Source organism: Simochromis diagramma, unplaced genomic scaffold (assembly GCF_900408965.1).
Source record: "Simochromis diagramma unplaced genomic scaffold, fSimDia1.1 OVJJ01000406.1, whole genome shotgun sequence".
NCBI classification, from domain to species: Eukaryota; Metazoa; Chordata; class Actinopteri; order Cichliformes; family Cichlidae; genus Simochromis; species Simochromis diagramma.
In genome coordinates this window covers 1-22,661 of record NW_024387104.1, presented here as the reverse complement: position 1 = coordinate 22,661, position 22,661 = coordinate 1, and the positions used below count along the sequence as shown (strand labels likewise).

The 22,661-nt window shown below is 39.9% G+C and overlaps 2 long non-coding RNA genes across 2 annotated transcripts; one reads left to right on the top strand and one right to left on the bottom strand.

Moving 5' to 3' along the window:
• Nucleotides 1-245: 245 nt before the first annotated feature.
• LOC120743086 lies at nucleotides 246-14,936 on the bottom strand. The gene is made up of 3 exons (XR_005698050.1): nucleotides 14,927-14,936; nucleotides 14,311-14,313; nucleotides 246-3,409 (listed from the first exon to the last, which is right to left on the bottom strand). It is a non-coding gene; the product is annotated as an uncharacterized LOC120743086 (long non-coding RNA).
• On the top strand, nucleotides 14,932-22,655 carry LOC120743085. Its single transcript, XR_005698049.1, has 3 exons — nucleotides 14,932-14,997; nucleotides 15,082-15,225; nucleotides 19,288-22,655. It is a non-coding gene; the product is annotated as an uncharacterized LOC120743085 (long non-coding RNA).
• Nucleotides 22,656-22,661: the final 6 nt, after the last annotated feature.

Genomic DNA, 22,661 nt, shown 5'->3' with positions numbered 1-22,661 from the left:
CTCTCTGTCCTCACACTGATCCATGCTGCTCAGCTCACACACACTTTCTACCTGCAGAGGAAACACAAATCATTCATGTGCACATCAACTGAACTCCTCCTTTCCATCATCATCAGTGTCAGCTGAATGCAGTCAGACAGCAGTGTGAGGCAGAGGAAGCTGCCATCAGCTGCTCTGCTTCTACTATCAGTCCACTAGATGGAGCCGTGAAGCACACACGATGCATTCACTGACACACGCTGATTATTTCTATTTCTATTTTCAGTTGATGCCACACTGGTGCTTTCTGACTGTGCAGCTTTAATTTAAACTGCAGGAGAAGTTTAGCAATTACAGCTCCCCCAACTGCCTCCCCTCCCCCCAAAAACTGGAGGTTACAGAGTTAAACATGCTAAGATTTTTATTGGGAGTGAACAAGAGGGACTCAGTTAGAAATGTGTATCAGAGGGACAGCTAAGTTCAAATACTTTGGACACAGTGAAAAAGAGAGGCTGACATCTACACTTGATGAAAATCATGTCTGTGTACAAATTGTACACAGACATGATTTTCCATATAATTGTATTTTTATATAGAAATACACTAGTACTTTTTTATATCAACGGTAATATTAAAAAAAGATTTTTAAAACATTAAGTTCATCAATAATTTTATTCATTTGTAACACATTACTTCTGTCTCAACATCTGACTTCATCTGTTGACATGCCTGAAACTGATATCTAATTATCTTTACATGTTCTCAGTTATTAACAGAAGGGTGCAAATTTAATATAATAATTTTTGGTTTGATTGATTGACTGTGATTAACAAATGCAACAACTACAACTACAACTTTTATTCACTCAGATATGCTGTGACGTTAAAATGTTAAAAATAATCTGCTATGCTGAGTTTTATTCTTGGACTACAGGACTAACTTTACCTTTCTGTTCTCTCATTTAACCCTGTTCATCCTCTGTTTGGAAGTCTTTTGAATTCTCGTCTAAGACCAGCCTCTCTGCTGACTTTCATTCTACAAACAGAATGTGGTGCTGTGGAGATTTAGAGAAATACATCTACCATGAACAAAAGAAACAAAAAAGAGCAAAGAGACTGGTTTTCTTTTGGAACACAGATATATAGAAATGTTTCAAAAATCTTTAAGGTAGTGAAATAATGATCCCTATATTTATTATATGAACACAATCAGAGAAGAAAAGAGGTGGATCCTGAGCTGTTCATTAAAGTCAGCATTAGTTTTTGTCACATTCAGGTTTGTGAAAAATGGAGAGAGGATCCAAATGCAGGACTTGCAGACTGGTTTAAAGTGTACAGGGATTTATTATGGAAGCTAAAGTGAATTAAACAGGAAGCACACAGAAGGTGTTGACGACGAGACGAGGAACTGGGGCAAAAAAAATCAACCATCAGCTGTCAGCAGAGCAATGTTTAACTGAACACTTCCTCGTGTTTCAGTGTCACACTATGTGTTTCTTGCATATTAACCAAGTTATTAACAATATATTCCACTCAGTTCCTCCAATTTCCATTCTTCTCTTTTTCATGAATAAATCTGAGTTCTTGTTAAAAGAGTGCATGGACAGTCAGCATCAGGCTGCTTCCTGCTCCGCAGGTCCTCATGTCTGCTGACCATGACAGACTCAGACCTGATATACTGGACACGACCATCTGATCGGCTCCATAGCTGTTCTGATCTTCACAGCTGAACATTTCCAGTTGTCAGACTTATTTTTCTTTTGAACAGTTAATTTGTGTTTAATTTGGAACTGATTAAACGCAAGTATCGGGGCTATGTTCAGCACTTTACACCTCACACATTCGTTATGGAGGCAGAGCTATAAGTGTGTTTGAGGCTGCGACACGTTACTCTGACCTTAACTTCGTGAATCAATAAGTATACTTCATTACAACAAACAGAATTTTACCATTTATCAGTTCAGCCACTTAACACATCTACATGTGTAACTGAGACACTATATAAATGTATTTGACACAAGATTAGAACCTCTAACTTAAAAAAAAGCATCAAGTGGAAATTCATTCAGACTGAAAACAGTTCAAAAATGAGAAAATTCAAAGTGTTTAAAACTCTGGGACTAATAATGATCAGAAGCTTCTAACACTAGATGAAAACTCAGACTCAAATCCAGTAATTAAGAAGCAAAAAGCACAACAGGCAAAAGACATCAACACAAACACATGGGAATGCTGAAGAGTCCAAATAATGTCATGCCTCCATATGCAGATATACTTAACAAGCACAGGATTTAAAACAGGCTGAAAATGAGGTCTGTGAAAACCTTTATTTTTTTCTAAACAGCTTTTTTTGCAGTAACTCTGAACTGAGCTGGTGCTGCCTCACCTCTTGCTGTTTTTCACATCACTAAAACCTGAATGTCGACTTCCTCAAAACAGGTTTTATTTTCTTTTTTACAGTTTAAAGGGAAGAGCAATGTTCCATCAGTGATGATCAGTATCTGATGGCTCTAAAGTTTTATACAGATTGATTTAAACCATTTATCTCGGGAACACATGTTTCAGTGCAGAGTTACTAACTGTTAACCAGTGTGGAATCAATAGGTTCAAGATATATAGTTATACAAGTAAAAACACAGTGAAATGTAACCTGACACGCTCCTCGACTTGTGCAAAAAAAGGCGGGGGGGGGCATTATACATTAGATGAATGTGCAGTAGTAGCATTGTATGCAGCAAGCAGCTGAATTCTGTAATCATGCGATTTGTCTTCAAACACAACAGTGATCCAATGTTTGTCTCGAAATATGAGCTGAACATTTGGTCCAAACATCATAGAGCAGAAACGAACAGTACAGTTGTTTTTCCTCTTTTTATTCTTTTTATTTTTAAAGGCACATTGCACCCAACAATGTTGCACTACTGCCATCTCCTGGGTTTTACTGCTGCATCACTTCCATTTCCTCAGATCATCTCGATAAGTTTGGTATTCTTCAAAAAATGAAAAATCTTTCCTTTCCCTTTATCATGACTTTACTGATTAATCATCTTTTCATACTGGAATTGACTAGTACTACCCATTTCTACCCTCATCATTCTCGTTTGATCAACATACTTCCTGCAGCTAATAAGCACATGTTTAGTCGTTTCCATAGCATTGCACCTACATAAACCAGTCTGATGTTTCCCCATCCTAAAAAAAAAACAGGCCATTCACAAAACAGTGACTTGTTTTAGTTTTTTGTATTCTATAAAAATATCTCCCTCTTACTTCATTATCCCATGCCATTTTCCGTAACTTCTTACTTTCTATCCAAACTATACTTTTGCCTTCAGAACAGTAAAGTTCCTAAAGACACACTGTTAAAGGAAGAAACAAAGCAAACTTACGGTTTCTTCAAACACACACATGAACAACAAGCTCCACTCCACCTGGAAAACTAAACATGGACACACAGGTGAGCTGCTTCCTGAGAGACGAAAGAACTCCATGTGAAGACGGTGAGAGGGCGACACCTTCATGTGCTGGTTTACAAAAATGTCGTCTAACTGCTCAGACTGGCTCAGAGTGAACAAGCTGATCACAGTGTGTCTCGTCAAACCATAAAAGAGTTTTAGCATACAGGTCAAAGGGTTATTGTCCCACAGATGATTCTGCTTGTTGTGGTTGTGATAGGTGCTATTTAGGAGAGTTTGTTTTTTAGAAGGTGGAGATGTTCTCAGAATGAGTGCATAATCAGACGCATGAAATAGATCAGAAATGAGCTGAGCTTCTTTTTCTCAGCAGTGTGCACACAGTGAAAATGAGTACAAAGTAAAAAATGAGTGTGAGTGAAATCAGCCAAATGTAACAGAATGAAGCTCACATGTAAAGAAGCACTAGAAGAAAACCTCCAGAGCTAACTGGTACTGGTAGGACTTCTCTGGCCGGGCTCCAGAGAGGCTAGCTCCCAGGCTGGTCACAATCAGCCAGGGTTTCAGGTGAGTTTAACCAGTAACAGCTTTACTCCAATATAAGCTAACGTTTACACCGTAACTTTAAGCTAGCACCATAAAGACGGTAAAACACGTAATAATATCTACAAATGCATCTTAAAGCTGTTATATTAGCACCCGGTGTATTACTAACATAACCACATTAACATTACTGACACTCGCTGACTTTCAATAGTCATTCTATAAATGCTGTACGTTTAAACGGTCTTACCTGTACACACTGCATATCCACCGGATTCCAGCCAGAGTGGATTCTGGAGTCTTCCACGCTCCTGTTAGTGATCATCCATCTGGATGGATGAGAACAACCTTCTGAACAATCTAGCAGGAGATGGCCCATATCTATGGGACTGATTTGTGCTAATAACGCCCATTGTATGGACTGATAACAGCCGAAGCGGGTGAATAAAGTCACCCAGTAGCTAGCTGTGCCATTACCCAGTATACACCACTCCTTTCATAAATGCAATAAACGATACAAAAGTAATAGCCTATAATTAATTTATCTGCTGTATCTGCTGTTTCTCAGGTAGTTGTTTACATTATGTAATTTATTGTGTTCTGTATACGTCACTACAATGTGATTTTGGAAATATATAAATATATGGACAACAGGCTCTTCCGCGGCGTTTAGGGAGCTCTATAGTATTCAATGAGAGGACCCTGCACATCAGTGCAGGGTACACCCCTCGCGTCGATAAGTGAAGTAGAGGGAGCCTGACCATGCATCACACGTTTGAGGAGTTGGGAGTGAGAACGTGTTGCCGGATCGAGCTCTAACTATAAGCTTTATGAAAAAGGAAAGTTTGAAGCTGATCGTCAAAGTAGAGAGGGTGTCTGTCTCCTGAACTCAAATTGGGAGCTGGTTCCACAGCAAGTTCAACAAACACGACAAAACCTCAAATCCCAGTAGGGGATGATGAGTATCATCACAGTGATGATCATTTCTCCGTTAACCTAGGCTTTCTGGTTCAGGATATGTGCACACTCACATAACAAGGAGCACTTTAACTCTTTAAGACCTACCATAGAACCAAGTCTGCCAGAGCTTACTTTATATTTTTACATGATGTAGTGCCATTTTCGGGAGCATTTCAAGTTGCCATATGTCAATACAACTGTTATAGCCCAAATTTTAATAATTTGTATGCATTAAGTCCATAACTACATAAGTTGCAAAAAAGTGCAAAAAACTACAAAAAAAATAGGAAATCGTTTTTGTTTTTTTTGGGTTTTTTTACATGTATTTCTGCTTAGAGAAATTTAAGAGATTTATCTCTCAAAACTTTAAATACAAAAAAGTTGCAAAAAATAGTTTACAACAACAGGAAATTTATGTTGAGTGTCTTCATAGTTTTATTTTTGAGATACACCAGTTTTTATATATTGTAGAAAAAATGAAAAGCCATCCTATAATGCAAATTTGGAAAGAAAACAGCATGTGCATCAAAATATTTAAAGCAGTGCAATTTGAGTTCTAAGCATCCCAGAAACTATTCAGAAAAGCATAAAGTCAAACATGACTTTTAAAAACACCATTATAGGCTTATGAGGCCTACAGGTAAAAAAACTACATTTTCTGTGAAAATGACGTCACTTCCGGTTTCGGGCAGGTAATGGCGGAAATGCGATAGTTCACCCTGACATCTATTTCAATGTAGGAAGTGTTATGAACAGCTGATTGGATCGGCAAAGCGTGTTTATGGAATATTATGTTTTTGTTCCTGCAAGCGCTTTTCATGCAATTTATGCAAAGCTATATGTGGAAGGAAACCGTGACCTAGAACAAGCTGATGGGTTAACATGTAAGTACAACTCCTCCGGTTTCATATGCAAAAAAAAAATTATTGCGCTAGCTTATGCGGTTCCGGTTCTACAGGGATTTTAAAATAGTTAAGCAAAACGGAGCGTGCCCGCTCCGACCGGCTTTAAAGGGTTAAACATCATTTCACTCATTTCACTAAATGGATGGAGCACGGCCTACAGATGAACTGGTGCTAGAAATCATAAAGAACATCAAATAAAACAGTCAAATCCAACCCTTTAGATGGAAATATCAGATTAATGCTCCAGACAATCATTAACCTGCTGAATTCATGAATATCAAGAATGCAGCGAGTAGTAAAATAAAGATTTGAGCTCAGTGTACTCAGTGTTACTGTCTATTCCTAACATATTCCTAACATGATAGCTTTAGAGCTCTAAAACTGGAATTGACACATATTGAAACACTACATGTTACTCAGTACATTCAGTTCTGTCACTCACCCACAGTCCAGCAAAGGAAACATGGAGCTCACATCAGTTTGTCACCAAAGTCTAATTATTAGGGCTGGGCAAGTTAACCTGTTATTATCTCACTAACTCATTAATTGATTGACACCAAGAATTATTTTATCGCACATTAACACAGTTTTTAAAATCATGATTATTGTAAAAGTGTGTGCCCACTGGCTCTGTATATGAATTTGCCACAGGAGGGATGGGATTTTGATCAGTGCTGGCTTATGTTAACCTTACACACATAGATCTGACAGTACAGGATCTGAGGAGGTTCTGAGGTAACTGTTTACACGATGTTGTATCCTATCCAAAAGTTCTTTGCAATTTTACATTGAGAAACATTATCCTTAACACATTTGACCCACATAAAGTACTGTGGTCATCACACTGTCATTTATAATTATTTAAATAACTAAATAAATTAATCACACTAAAGCCGCCTCTACGTCATTTTGGAAAGGTCCAGAGCCTTTATACATATGCCAAGCAGACTCAGTGCGAGATAAATAATATTGTAGCCTTAGAATTTAACATTTACAGTTTAAAGAGACACACAGGTCAGTACCTTCGCTATTGTCTCTAAACATTAAGATCCATAAAAAATCAGTTTTATCAACAGAGGACCCATGAAACGAGCAAAGCTGACAGTTCTGAAGATCACGGTGCACGCTCTCATTTCACAAGTTGGCCTACATTTTCCAGTTTCACACTATGTTTCACAAAGTTAAAAACAAATCCAGCAAAGCTGCTTCTACCACAAATATTTATCTTTCAGGTCGCCTGTCTAAGAACAAAGTCTTTCTATAGTGTTAGGATAAAAAGACAAAGTAATTCCTGTTTGTATATATTCACACTGAAAACCAAAACACACACAGCTTTTGATAAACAACATTAAAATAATGTATTGCACATGTATTGCACATCTATGTTTTAAAGATGGCATCAGAAGTCAACGCGTATTTTCTCTAAAAAAAATGAAATTTAGATGGTCAAATACACAAACTAACGTGTGGGTGTCAGGCTCAAGGAAAGAGTTCGCTGGCCTTTATCCCTCTTCCCCCACCATTAACAGCAGACAAAAAAGCTGTTCATCTCCCCATTTCTTGAGATACACGGCATCTTCAAGCCTGAAGCAGTCAACAAAGCGCAGTTGTTAAAAACAATGTGACAATGCAACACGGTTGGGCAGTCACTTAACTAACCGTAGAAAATCTGCTTGTAAAAGACACACACACACACACACACAATTTGCTGTTTCAGCTTGACTGTCTAACAACAAAAGTCTTTCTATAGTGTCAGGATAAAAAGACAAAGTAATTTCTGTTTGTATAAATTTACCATGAAAAGCCAAAATGCACACAGTGGATGTGGAACCTAATTAAAACGCACCCCCGCTAGGAGAAGACAGAGCGTGCACAGTGGGACCGCATGGCCCGGAAGTGCTGCTTTTTTGGGTGACTGAGCGCGTGCATGAGTGTACACGTGTGCGTGCTTGTACGTGCAAAAGTTGCCTTTTCTGGCAGTCACTGATGGGGGTGTAGAGGCCATTCCTGTCTATCTGTAAATAGTTATATTTTATATATTTATGTTTGATGTTATTCTGTTTGAGAATTTTAATATTATTTCAAATAAATTTTTGTAATGACTAAAGTCTCAGTTCCACTACACAGCAAATACTGGCACACAACTTGACACATGTAGAATTTATTTCATATTATACTAATGAAAAGATATACTACTATATAGGAACACTATATACTTGCTTGCGTGACTGACACGTTTTTGCAACACAAATTCATCGCTCTCCTCCATTGACTTTACATGTAAACCTGACGCTCTAATCGCGTCTATCGCGTTCAGTGTGAACGCCAAAGTGAAGCTTTTTGATGTGACTGCAGGAATATGAAGTGTAACTCTGAGCTTTAGGAAATGAAGCTAAATGGACTTTTTCTCCTTTATTTATAGGAAAGTGTAGGACAGCAACAGATGAACAAGTATTACTGTAACAGGAAACACAAACACATCATCAGAGGATCTTTATGTTGATCATTATCACTGTTTCCTTGTTCTGTCCATCACAAACACTTCCTGCTCTCTCTCTCTGATGGATCTGATTGGCTGTTTCATTCACAGGAGGTCAGGGTGTCACACAAACAGCTTTAATTGCACAACAACAGACTTTAAATCATCTACAGACAAGCCTGTGTGTTTGATTAATGAAAAAATCATAAAGAAGTGTCTACAGCTGTCCATAAAGCAGCCTCTCACACAGACTTTAATTCCTGAAAAGCTGTGTAACAAAGAGCTGTGACTGCTATGAACTGCTTGTGATCACTGCATTAAGCTCTCAGCTGAAGTTTCATTCATTTCTTTTAATGTTAATGTCGCCTTTTTAAGTCTGTGTGAGGATTTTAATGACAGACTTTAAAGTCCCTTTTAATTAGTATCTACCCAGATTGACCTGTGAGCTCAAGGAAAACACCCTTTTATAATTTGTTAGAGATGAGCTCTTCACCTGAACCTCTCCCACCTGTCCTGCTTCAGGTGGAGTCCCGCCTCCTTCCAGGAATCAGCTCACCTGTGTGTCCGTGTTTAGTGTCCAGGTGTGGAGCTTGTTGTTGGTGTGTCTGTTTGAAGAAACTGTAAGTTTGCTTTGTTTCCTCCTTTAACAGTTTTTCCTTTAAGAACTTTATTGTTTGTTGAGCTCATGCTTTTACAGCCTGCTGTTGTGTTTGATCAGAGTCAGGCAGTCTAGGTTTACTGGTTTTCATTGTAACTGGTTAGATTAATTTAAATATTCTTGTTTCACATGAGATGTTTTTTTTTTTCTGCAGATTTATAAATTTCTGTGATTATGTCACATCATTGACAAGATTAAAGAACTTGCAGAAAAACAGTTAGTGTTGTAGGTTAACTATCAGCAAGTTACTTGTTGATGGTCACAGTTTAACACGGGCAGCTGCTGCTCAGAATAATGATATGCCATTCCATTATTATGTAGAAAAAAAGCAAACATGCCTTATCTTTATTCAGCTCAGACAGCTGCTGCTGGATGCTGACCTACACAGTTCACAACAACCAAGTATTTAACATCGATGTCTTTCCTGAATTTTCACGTCTTCAGAGGGTGACCTCCAGTTATTTGAACAGATCAGTGACAGAAATATATTATTGAAGTGCACACACGAACATGATCAATGGCTTTTATTTATTAAAACAATTCCATTTATAAAACAGTTATCTGTAATCAGCTGGCTTAGCTGATTACAGATGAGGTTCATTTGATTGTTATATATAAACTAATGTGATGATTTGTCCGTGATGTTTAAGGATGTTTGGTGTTTTAGTCTTGGATTCATGTGTTTTGTGCTGTGAATCTTTTACCACCATCAACAATATTATTAAATAATAACAGTAGTTTTCAGTTTCACTACCTGCCTTGTTTTGTGCATTTGGAGCCTTTAGTTGTATTTAATGACAGTCACAGTTTTCCTCTGTGAAGGATTTGTACAGCAAACCCAGCGTGGACACAAACTCTAAAACAAACATAATTATTTTAAAAAGCAGCCTAAGAGGCTTTGGTTGGGAACTGAGGACATGCCATATGTTTAAAAACTGCACTAAAAGTACTGCGAAAAACATCAAACTTCACACTAATAATTATCTGTGTTGCTGTAGCTCTGCGTGGAACATCGTTACAGGCAAACATACACACACTGGAAGTGAATCCACACACTTGTCACTTGAACATTAACCACAGTGAACCAGACCAGTTCAAACTTGTGAGTCACTCAAATTTTAATAACTGTCAGTTTCTGTTGAGCTGCTCAGACAAGTATAACATGCACACTCACGTGCACACTGTTGCTACCTGCATGTTTCCTCAGGCAAAATTATTCTTCTGCTGCACAATAATGTTTAACATTTAGTATTTACTGTCATATTCCCATATATCATTGTGATGTTGTTTATTCTATTACTCTTGTTCTCTTCTGCTTGCTTTCTTTTTTCTTTCTCAGCAGGTGATCCAGGTGATTGATATATGCATTTTTTTTCTCTGCCCGTTCTGTTGGTTTTTGCCTTTTGCCCTTCTCCCCCGTCCCTCTTCTCAGCTGTCTCTCTTTCCTTCTTTCTTTCTCCCCTTCTTTCCCCCAGTCAAGTCTGTCCCGTATTCAATAAGTGAAAATAAAATAAACAATAAAAGGTGAATCAAATGGACCATTACGGCAAGGCTGGGATGGTCAGTTTGGTAAAGTAAATCCGTTGGGCATCTTTCTTTGCCTTTAGACAACAATTCTGATGGCAAAAGAGCCAAACGGGATAGGCAAAAAAAAAAAAAAAAAAAAAAATTATTCTTCTGAAGCTGCAGTTCATAAATCCTAATTTTGTACTTATTTTGTACAAAAAAACATAATAATGTAATCTGTCTATGCCTGCAAAATAGTAGCTGTAATGACTATATTATTTCTCCATATGCAGAATGTGGAGTCTATATAATCGATACCATAAATCACTGTTAAAATCAATCATTATATATATTATTATTTAAAAGTCGAATGTTCAAAATACTATTATAAACAAAACTCCACTCCATTACAGTGATTTCCCACTTCAAACCTTTAGTAAACAAAGTGAAGCCCTATTTTATCTTGCTCTTACCTGGAGACTACTTTACATGCATTTATTTCCTTACCCTTGGACTATTGTAGCTCACTGTTTATGTGTCTAAGCAAAGATGGATCGTCTGCAGGTTGTGCAAAATGCTGCAACTCGGTTTTTGAACAAGTCCTCAAAGTATTCGCACATGACACCGTGGCTATATCAGTTACACTGGCTTCCTGTTAAATTTATAGTTCATTTTAAGATCCTGGTGTTGACTTTTAGAGCTTTGCACGGACTGGCAACAGCTTACATCTCTGCTCTTTTACAGCCCTATGTCCCTGGCAGCTGCCCGTGCTATGAAACACACTAAGATGAGAACTAAGGGTGATAGAGCTTTTGCCACTGTGGCCCCTAAACTATGGAAACTTCTCCATCAAAGCTTAAGAACTGTGGACTCAGTAGCTGTTTTAAAAAAAACAAAACAAAACTCAAGACTTACCTTTTTAAAATTGCTGGTGGTTAAATCTTGCCTGTTTGGTGACTTTTATCCCATGTGCAGCACTTTGTGTTTCTGATTAGAAAGGTGCTATATAAATTTTAAAAAATGTATTATTATTTATTTATATTGTCCTACACAGTGCAGCTCACAGGGATCACACTTACTCTCACAAACACAAACACTCACATCTGCAGATGAAATTTATAGTAAAATGATTAATTCTCAGGAAATATTAAAGCAGTTTTTGGAGAGAAGGAAGTTCAACTGTCTGTTTTTTTTTTTTTTTTTTTTTTTTTTCAGAAGTCCCAACATGATGTGATCACAGCAGCTTCTGTAGGTCTGTGGACAGTTAGATGTGCTACCATTAGCATGAGCAGACAGCTGTGCTGACCTTTTGACTTTAACAGCAGCTGTTGGCTCCATTTGCAGCTGACTCAGAGCAGATGCTGATCTTCCATCAGTCCTTCTGTTTCTCCCACAGAGCATCTTCCATGATTAGAGCCAGTGTGGATAACCACGTTTTAAGAGCTTTCTTAGTGTGCTCTCCTTTTTCTTCCCTTCTGTCTCAGAGGGAAAGTCCTGTTCTCACTGTCCTGTGTCCTGCTGTTGCTTAAAACTTGAGCTTCCTCAGATCCATCATGGTTTAGTAACAGGACAGAAAGCCTCCAATAAACATTTCTACATGTTTATAAAGCCCAGATTCAATTTCTGCTTTTGTTTCATCCAACCTTCCTCACACGATTTCACTTCTCCTTCCTGATCTCAGTATCACATGATTGCATTATCACATGATCATCTCCAGCACAAACAGCGCAAATCTGCTGCTCCATAGTTCACAGCAATGGACTCACAGCTGGATCAATGAGGCTGACCAGAACCTGAGAATCAGAGCAGCAGGTTTGAATTCATTTTTGTTCTCAGACATTAGAGGCAGTTTGTTCTTGAAATGTTTAACCTGCTTCGGTTACGAAAGTTCCCCAGGACTTTGTTCCTCTCTTTAAATCCCTCTGTTTTATTTGAATGTTTCACCTTTTTGCACCTTCACATCCAGGTGTATAAAATCAAAGTACAGCTTCTACATTTATGTGCAAACATGATCTTAAATCAGTGACAGGCGCTGTCCCTATTGTTTTCCTTTTAGTTTAAATACTTCTGAATTATACTCCAATAATTTTATTTTAGAGTTTTCTATCACTGCTGACTTTGAGTTTATTTTCAACACAAGAGGAAGTACAGAAAAAAACAGCCTAACAAACTATTTTCAGTCATTCAGCCACTTTGTAGTATGATTTGAAGCTTTACTTCAAGGACATGATAGCTCTCATGCAGGAGGCTCATGACATTTGAATGTCGTGTATTTTAAAGCATTTTAGGCGAAAAAAGAAAAAAAAAAGAAGAGAAAACATAAGAGAAAAAAAGTACTATTAATAAAAAAAAATAAAAAAAATTGGACAAATAGCAGTAATCACAGCTGGTCTGATGTGATTTATTTATTTATTTTTTTTGTGTCCCGTTTGGATCTTTAGCCATCAGAATTTTTGTCTGAAGGCCAAGAAAGATGCCAAGCGGATTTACTTTACCAACTGGATCATCATGGCCTTGCCATATTGGTCCATTTGATTGACCTTTATTATAATTATGTATTTATTTGATTTAATTTTCGGTTGTTGCAGACAGGACAGACAAGACTGGGGGATAGGACAGGAAGAAAGAATGAAAGAAAGAGAGGGAGAGACAGAAAAATAGAGGGGAGAAGAGACGGTGAGAAGGGGGGGAAGAAAACAAAAAAACACCTGGATCACCTGTATGGAGAAAAAACCCTAGAAAGAAAACAAACAAAAAAGAGCAACATAATAGATACAGCACCATCACAATAAACTAGATAACAGTTGATAACAGTAGATACTAAATATTACATGTTATTGTGCAGTACAGAAGCCAGCTGTGCCAGAGAGGACTGAGCTTCAGGCCCAGAGGCCAGAGGCCTGAGGGCATCCCACCCGCCGGAAGGGGCCCAGCCGGGCCACAGGCGCCCGGCCCCGCCAATCGGCCACCAGGAGTGAGCCGGTACATACATGAGCGCCCAGCCCCAGACGACAAGGACCACCAACACACCAACGTCTGAGGGAATCAACCACCGGCAGGGAGTGTGGTGAGGGGAGATAGGCCTCCATACCTCAGAGGGCCTGAGATGTTCCCAGAGAGGTGGAGTCAAAGACCCAACCTGACATATAGACACAGACGAACAGGTGCACGCGGACACAGACGTGCATTCCCACCCCATATACACAACGAAATACTCGGCACTCACCCAACATGTAGACAGACACAAATAGACACTGCACAGACAATCGCACTCCCCAAACATACTCTATATCCCAGGTCCAGGTACCCCCGCCCTCAGAGGGGCAAGCCGCACCTAGACCCAGGAGATGTAACCCTTCTCTCTGGGGTGGAGGCAAGCGGACCACCTCCTTATCTGCAGTAGCAGGGAGGCCCCGCAACCCAGGCCCCAATCTGATGGCCAGCACCTCCTCCCAGCCCCCCAGCCCTGACGGCTAACAGAATGGGGGGTGAGTAAGGACCCCAAACCTCCCTCTGCCCGCTCATATGTAGTGTTGCTGTGTGCTGTTCTAAAGTGCATTTAAAACACAGGAGGGCATGGTGGTTCCTGCCACAGAGCAGCACGGCTCCTACCGAAAACCCTCAGTGTCTATATGCATTTAAAATTGAGGGTAGGGCACCAGCGCCAGAGGGGGGTTGGAGTACACCGACCATCCTCTGGATGCTGTATAACGTGCCCACCCCCAAGGCCCTATATGTATGTGTTTTGAGAGTATGAGTAATGTGGATGTCTAGGTTGCAGAATAAACTGATGTGACTGATGTGATTTTTAATTTACATCTGAGAAGTTTATAAAGAGCTATACTGAAATAAATATTTTATGATCCACAGACTGTAACATACATGTGCTCTAAATCTAGAGGTTCTGTCTGTTATTTTTGAATAAATTAAGCAGATACTTGAAGTTTTCACATCTACACGTTCACCTAAAAACATCTTAAAACTTTAGTGACACAGAAACAGAGTTATTTAAAATCTTTACTCAAAGTTTTATCCGCTCTCCTTCACTTAGAGTTTCATTTGAAATGCATTCAGGGAGACTTGGCTGCCACACAAGTCCCCGCCTGATGGTCTTCGACAGCAGTAGTAAAGTATATCCCAGTATATTTAGTCAAACTCACAGACACAGAGCATTACTGGATGGACGCTTCCAATCACAGTGAATCAGTGTGTGTCAGTGAATGGATCATGTGTACTTCAGGTCTCCATTTAGTGGACTGACAGTAGAAGTAGAGCAGCTGATGGCAGCTTCCTCTGCCTCACACTGCTGTCTGACTGCATTCAGCTGACACTGAGATGAAGCAGGAAAGAAGCAGCTGATATTTGGACAGCACACATGATGGAAAGCAGGGTTTCAGTTGATGTGCACATGAATGATTTGTGTTTCCTCTGCAGGTAGAAAGTGTGTGTGAGCTGAATTGAGCAGCATGGATCAGTGTGAGGACAGAGAGGAGGGAGTCCCTCCCTCTAAAAGCACTCTGTGTGGGGAACATGAGAGCCAGACCAAAGCTCAGAGGTGAGATGACCATCTCTAACTGTCCATGACTCTTCTCCATGTCACAGCTCAGCACTCACATCACTGCTCCATCATTATTCACAGGAAGAAACGTAGAAGGAGAAGGAAACGTAAACCTAAATCTGAACCAGAAACTAGACCTTCACCCAGCTGTGTGTCCTTAAAGAGTGACGCGTCTAAAGATCGCACCATTGATTTTAAAGTCCAGCAGTCATCTGCTGCAGAGAGGTGAGCTGTTAGTAACATCAACTCTTTGATTTAACTTTTTGATGTTGTTGGATTGTTACTGCAGTGTACTGCAGTGCAAAAACGTCATTCCCTCAATCCCATTTAAACTTTCTCTTAAAAAAACAAGCCTTTGGTTTCTAGACAACTGAAAATCCGCTTAACCCTGTAAGACCCAACCCTTCAAAAAATAGCCAGAAAATTCAGATTTTGTCATGGTCCCAGGACTTCTGACCCAGTGTTTTAAGTTTTGTGTGGTTTTGGGGCATTCTGTATTCTGTCCCTTTGTTATTCTAAAGCTTTTTGTAAGTTTCCTAGGTTATTCTGTTCAGTATTGTTCATTATTTCCCCCCTCTCTTTGCCCTCTGAAATGTCCCTCTGTGTTTATCTAGTTGTGTGAGTTCTTGTGTCTTGTTTTCCCTGGTGATTCATTCCATCATGTTTACCCATGTCCCCCCTGCCGGTCATGTCTGTGCTCTCCCTTGTGTTCCTTCACTCCCTCTTGTCTGCCTCTCCTCTACTCCTGCATCATGTTTCCCGTTTTATTGTGAAGGTCCCGCGTTTCCATGTTTTTTTCTTGTCAGTTTTGCTTCTCCTGTCTTGGTATGATCATTCGTCTCAGCTGTGTTCCCCATGTGCTCGCATGTCCATTATCTTATATGTATTTAGGTCAGCGTCTCCCTCAGTTCCATGTTGCGTCCTCCCTCATAGCTGTGTGACTCTCCCTGTGTTTTCCCATATGATTTATTATTAGTTTACCCAGTTTAGTTTTGTATATTTCTGCCTTTTTTCCCATTCAGCAAATGAGAATTGTATTTTGAGTTAAGTCCTGATCCGGTGAGTTTGTGTTTGGGTCCTTCTCCTGCACACAGCCGGGTTTAAGACAGATTTTTTGGAACTGAGATGTTTAATAACCCTTATAACAAAATCCACAAAAAATGTTTTTGCTATATCATGTTATTTGATATATTTTTATGATATATTTATTATATATTTTTTTGTATGACATTTCATAGATTGGGCATTTTTTTAGAACTGTTTTTTTTAACAACAATGTTAATTCGAAAACAAAAAAGTTTTGTCCATAACATTTTGAAATTATGGATCGTATTAATCATGTTGATGAGATACAGCACTCAGAAACTCATGTAGCAAATATGATACAAATATATGTATTATTATAGGGTTAAGTTACTAAAATTAAATTTAAAACAAAAGCCATTCAGAAAGCCATCTGATGGTCCATGTTTAACACGTAGTATGGTTGTCATCTTTTAGATGGTCCTGAGAGTTGACCAATCATGTAAGTTGTTAGAGTCACATTGGTGAAGTTCTGAATGGGGACAGTGTTACCAGTGGTTGATAGTTGGTGTTGTAGGTCTCCAGCTCTGTCAATTAATGTTTTTTGTTAGTGGCCCTTACTTTGAGTTCATAATATGGATTTTTGTAATTTTGCCTCTGTATACAAGCACTGTGGATTTAAAATCAGAGTGGGGGTGGGGTGGCTGACAGACAGATCAGTGTTGAGGCTGTGGATGAGGGATGAGTGTAAAAGCGCATCTCTCACTTTACCATTCAATCTACGTCACTACCCTTGAAGGGTTTGTCTGGCACAGACCCACCGCTGGAACGAGACAATTCTACTTGTTACGGATTCAAATATCGGGGATGGAGACAAGAGGAAAAACCACAATAACAACACTGGTCCGGCCGGGTTGAGTCAAACAATGATTTTAATGATCACACGCGTGGGAGATGGACACCGTACGCAGGCAGCATCAGATCTCAAAATGGTGGAGCATTGATCAAACTCTTATAGCCTCTAGTGGCCCCCACCTTTTCATAAAAGCCTAAACATTCACATGCTTTCTCTCACACGGCGCCTAAGCTACGACCTTGGCTCCCTGTTTATCTGCTCCTGCTGAGATGGGGCAGAAAACTCCAGCATGTTCTGTTCTCTTCTAATCAGACAAATAAGGCGATGACTTTCTGCGAGCAGTATTTCTTATAACTCAGCAGTATAATGCATCATGAAACAATATCATTCATTCACAATAAATCAGCAGTCTAATGTAATGCAAATCAGTTTAACTAATGCAATAGTTGTCAGCTTCTTCTAATTCAGGAGAATAATGCAAACTAAAACTACATAATAATTCACAATCTTTAATTAGGGGTCTAACATGGCATAAAATAACATTATAATCCCACATACTACAACAGCAAAAGCAAGACCCAAGTCACCAAAGTTCTTTGTGTTGCTCGTGCACGAGTGAAAGAACTGTGACGAGCGCCATTACTTCTCGAACCCCATTCACTCTCAGTTAGCTCCCCTGTAGCACTGCTCTTTATTGTGGTTACATGAATATGCATAGTCTTGTTAACATATGACGTCTTACACAGGCATACATATGAACAATGAGTACCGTCTCTGTGTGTGTGTGTGTGTGGGTGTGTGTGGGTGTGTGTCAAGATGTGACCCTGTGAATGAGTCCCAAAAGCTGGTGCTAGGAGCCGAGCGGTCCACCTAAACAAAAGGCTCTTATACTTAGTATAAATCAGTAAGAGAAGGTACGACCTCTCTCATGACCTTTGGATTTGTGAGCATGCCAGAACACTGCATCTTGTAGCTGTGTTATCTTAAATTGGTCATGTGATTTTGACGTGCAGACGTGTCTGTCGACCCCAGAGGGTTAAGAATCAGACCTCTATCATTATGCAATCGATTATAAAACTCTAAGCATATATGAATACATATTTCTAAGCATAAATGACAATCAACAATATAGACCTAACAACCCTCACCTCACAGGCTGTGGGTGGTGACCAAAAGAACGAGATTGCAGATAAAAGCGGTAGAAATGAGATTCCTCCCAAAGGTGGCTGGCCTCTCCCTTAGAGATTGGGTGAAGCGTTCAGCCATGCATGAAGGGCTCATTGTAGAGCCACTGCTACTCGACATTGAAAGGAGCCAGCTGATGTGGTTCAGGTCTGACAGGGATGTCTCCTCAGCGCCTCCTAGGTGAATTGTTCCGGCGCATGTCCCACCAGGAGGAGGTCCCAGGGCAGACTTAGGACATGGTGGAAAGATAAATGGCGTGTCCAAATTCAGGGTCTGCATCCTTGGAGGACGCGGCCTTCGTGGTCTATGTGGGCCTTGTCCTCGAAGGTCGAGAAAGCCGGAAGTGCGAGGCTTGTAAAATTTTACGGTCTAGCCTGCGTCGCGCTGCTCAGGTTGCCTAGCAACCACGATACTCATACCATGTCATAACTGCTTTAAGTCATACAGAATAGATATCAGAGCCTTAAACAGGCTGACTTCTGCTAAATGGGTCAAACTGGGCACAAAGTATACAAACATGTAACACCCTTATAGAATATGATGTAACACTATAGATCAACTTACCTCAGAATATATAACGCATTTAAACAATTACAGCAATATGATGCAACAAACGCAGCAGTGCTACTAATCCAAAATACTCAAAGCTTCATATAAATGAAAAACAAACATGGAAAAAAAATTTTTGGTTCCATTCTGATGCTGAAGTATGTAAAGTATGTAACTTTAGGTTTCTGAATATTGAAATTGTTTCTGTCTTTCATAGTGTGTAACTTGAAGGCCCTGAGTACTTTCACCCATACTGAAAACACTGGAATGATAAAATTATTTGAACATTACCTAACAAGACTGATTCAGGACAGACAATTAGTTATTTTAGGTTTCTTCTGCTTCAGGTTTCTTCCTCTTAAAAGGGAGTTTTTCCTTCCCACTGTCTCCAAAGTGCTTGCTCATAGGGGTTCATACAATTGTTGGGTCTTCTCTTATGTATTATTGTAGGCTCTACCTTACAATATAAAGCGCCTTGAGGCGACTGTTGTTGTGATTTGGCGCTGTATAAATAAAATTGAATTGAACTATTATGAGGTTTCTACAATTTTCAGATTTGTTTTGGGTCTACATGGCCGATAGACTAAAAGTTTAACATAAATGAATTTACAAAAGACACACAGACGTTGTGCGTTGTTTTTTTCTAATAAAATTGTCTTCTTGTGCTTTTATAGAAAGACGATGAACGATCCTTCATCAGCAGGTAGGAGTGTTTTTATTGTGATAAGTGTATCTCATTCAAATGTGTTGCAACATGACTTTGAGACATTGTCTTTGATTAACTCTCCACACTCTGGAGTCACTGTTCAGTTTAGATATGTTTCCCCTGGTGTTCTGCACAGGCAGCAGATTGCCCATTTCTCTGTGTGTTTGGTCACACACCCCCTGCTCTGCTCCAACCCAACATGCCAGCGTCAATGCGGCACAAATTATTACTCTTTTATCTACAGGGCTCTAGAGTGCGACCAATTTGACAGCATATGCAACCTAATTTCTCAGTGATGTGACTAAAGCACCAGTGCAACCAGCCATTCAAGTACGTCTCCACAACTCTGAAAGTCTCGGTGTGGTCAACAACAGACACACATTATGCCAATATCGTGGTCTAAACCAATCAGTGATAGTCAAGGGCTGGACCTCTCTGATTGGCTGTGGTCTACATATTCCTGTAGGCCTATTCGGTATGACAATATTGTGGGTGTTTTGCAAGATCATTTTGCTCTCAAGCCCCTAGTCATAGCTGAAAGGCTCTGGTTCCACAAGAGGAACTGGGGGAAGAGGAAACAGTATGTGGCGGTACTGAAAAGACTGTCAGAACATTGTGAGTTTGGCGAGTATCTGGAAGATGCTCTACGGAACAGATTTGTTTGTGGATTGAAGTGTGAAACTGTGCAAAAGTATCTTTTGACTGAGAAGGATGTCATGTTTCTCAAAGCATTTGATTATGCCGTGTTGGCAGGTTTTCCGCAGTTAAGTGGCTCTCTGAAAGTTTTTTTTACCGTTTGCTGTCGCAAAAAGGTAATAAATGCCACCACTGGATGAAAATGAATCATACTGATGATGACTTCTGGTACAAAGACCATGTATAAAACTAGAGTCAGAAGCAGCCAAGATTGGAACTGGAAAGAGAAAGAGGGAAACTCTGGACAGAAAGGTAATTCAATTAACACAGAGTGAAGGACAAAAAGAGAAAAATTCATCATGTTGCAGCAAGTTAATGTTAATAAGTGTAAAGATAATGTGAAGGAATCAGACCTGACATTGATAGTGATTTGAATCTGCATTTTTTTTTGTCTTGAAAAGAGATATATTCACAAATCTCAGTGATGCCTGTAGTAAACGGGAAGAAAATGGAGATGGTTTTGGATACAGGGGCTACTGTGTCTTTGATTGCATGAGAACAGTACAAAAGTGTGCTGAGTCCGTTGGCGCTGCAACCCACTGGTATCATGCTGAAGACATACACTGTGGAGCCACTGGCACCAGAAGGGATCATCAAGGTGCAAGTCAAATTGAACAAGCAATTTGCAAAGCTCCCCTTGCATGTGGTGAAGGTGGATGCCCCACCGCTGTTTGGTAGGGAGTGGTTGGGAGTTAATTATCTGAACTGGAAAGATTTAAAGATTATTCATGCCGAAGAACAAAGAGAAAATGATAACTGTGGCTGAGGCTACGTTAAAGAGACACTCAGTTGTTTTCTCTAAGACATTAGGCACAATGAAAGGGATTAAAGCCAGATTGACACTTAGGCCTAAAAGTGTACCCAAATTCTGCCAACCACGTAACATACCTTATGCTCTTTGACCTTGAGTGGAGTCTGAACTGAAATGCCTGACTGAGCTTGGGGTGATCACACATAGAGCATAGTGACTGGGCCACGCCCCTGGTGCCTGGCAACAAGAAGGATGGCCTAATGACACTGTGGGGATTTCAAGGTCACTCTCAGTCCACAGTTCTGCGTGGATAAGTACTTCCACACACCGAGGACCTGTTTGCTTCTCTAAAAGGAGGTCAACACTTCAGCAAACTGGACTTAGTAAATGCCTATCTACAGATGGAAGTAGAAGAAGAATTTAAGAAGCTGCGGACTATTTTGATTTAAAAAGGGCTATTCTGCTTCAATCATTTACCTTTTCAAGTATCATCAACACCAGCCATATTTCAGAAGGCTATGGATCAAGAGCTTCTCAAACTACCATCTACCCATTGTTATCTAGATGACATCCTTGTTAGTGGCCCTTGTTGGTTCCAAACATGTGACCCTGCTGGAATTAGACCACGCAGAGAGACTGCAAACAAAACACAAGAGCCACTCAGTTACACAACCCCCACCATAAAACCCCTGTGGTGTGCCATAAAAACTAAGGCACTGTGTGTGTGTGTGTGTGTGAGGATGTGAATGAATGTGTATGTGTCTGTGTGTGTGTGTGTGTGTGTATACATGACTTCCTGCCACACAATATATGCTTACAACTGTTTAACCACATTTCCTGATTATCCAAAGGTCATCTCCCTACACCCGTGTGGGTGAACATCCTTCACAAGATAAGGAAACCAGGATCTCAAATAGAATGTGCCTAGAATGTGTTAAATATTACGGCCTCTTCACCGTTCAACAGGCTGGGGAGGAGAACAAAAGAATATCTAAACATGCTGTTTAAAATAGGTTTACAAACTGAAGCACAACAATGACAACATTTAACAAAATCATTCCAACAGCCCTGACAAACTGACACACCCCAAAACCCTTCAGGCAGTCTTGTGCAGGCTAGAGGACTATTGTCTACATCTCAAAGGGGAGAGGTGCCAGTTTTTCCAGGATTCAGTGGAATACCTGGATCACATAATTGACACGATGGGGTCACACAAGTCACCAGAAAAGGTGACATTATGGAAGCTCCAGCACCAGGTGATGTAAGCCAGCTACGTTCTTTTCTGGAAATGCTACTCTATTATGGACGTTTCATACCTGATTTAGCTACAGTATTGAAACTGCTGAATGAGCTCCTCAGTAAAGAGAAGAAATGGCTGTGGACAAATCGCCTGTGAGTCAGTGCTGAGTGCTTTTGTTAGTGCATAATTACACCTTGCAGTACCGCAAAGGTATGTGTCATGTCACTGCTGATGGACTGTCACAGCTCCCTGTGCCTCTTGCGCAGAAGGAGAAACAAGGAGCAGTAGAGGTATTCTACGCATCTCAACTGAACACGTTACCGGTCAGTGTCACCAAGATCCGATGTCACACTATGTCTGATGTTACTTTTTCTCATGTCCTGGAAATGGTAACAATTGGATGTTTCCCAGCTGCGAAAGACGTAGATCATGTGCTGTCACCCTATCTGCTGTGCAGACAGGATCTCACGATACAGCAGGGATCCTTCATATGGGGCGTGAGAGTGGTTCTGCCACCTAAGCTGCACCCTTTTATCCTGAAAGGGCTCCACAGTCATACAAAAGCAGTACATATATAAAAGGAGTCATATAAAAGGAGCCATATAAAATGAGTTTTTTATGTAGGAGCACAAGGAGTATGGATATGCTATGTGGA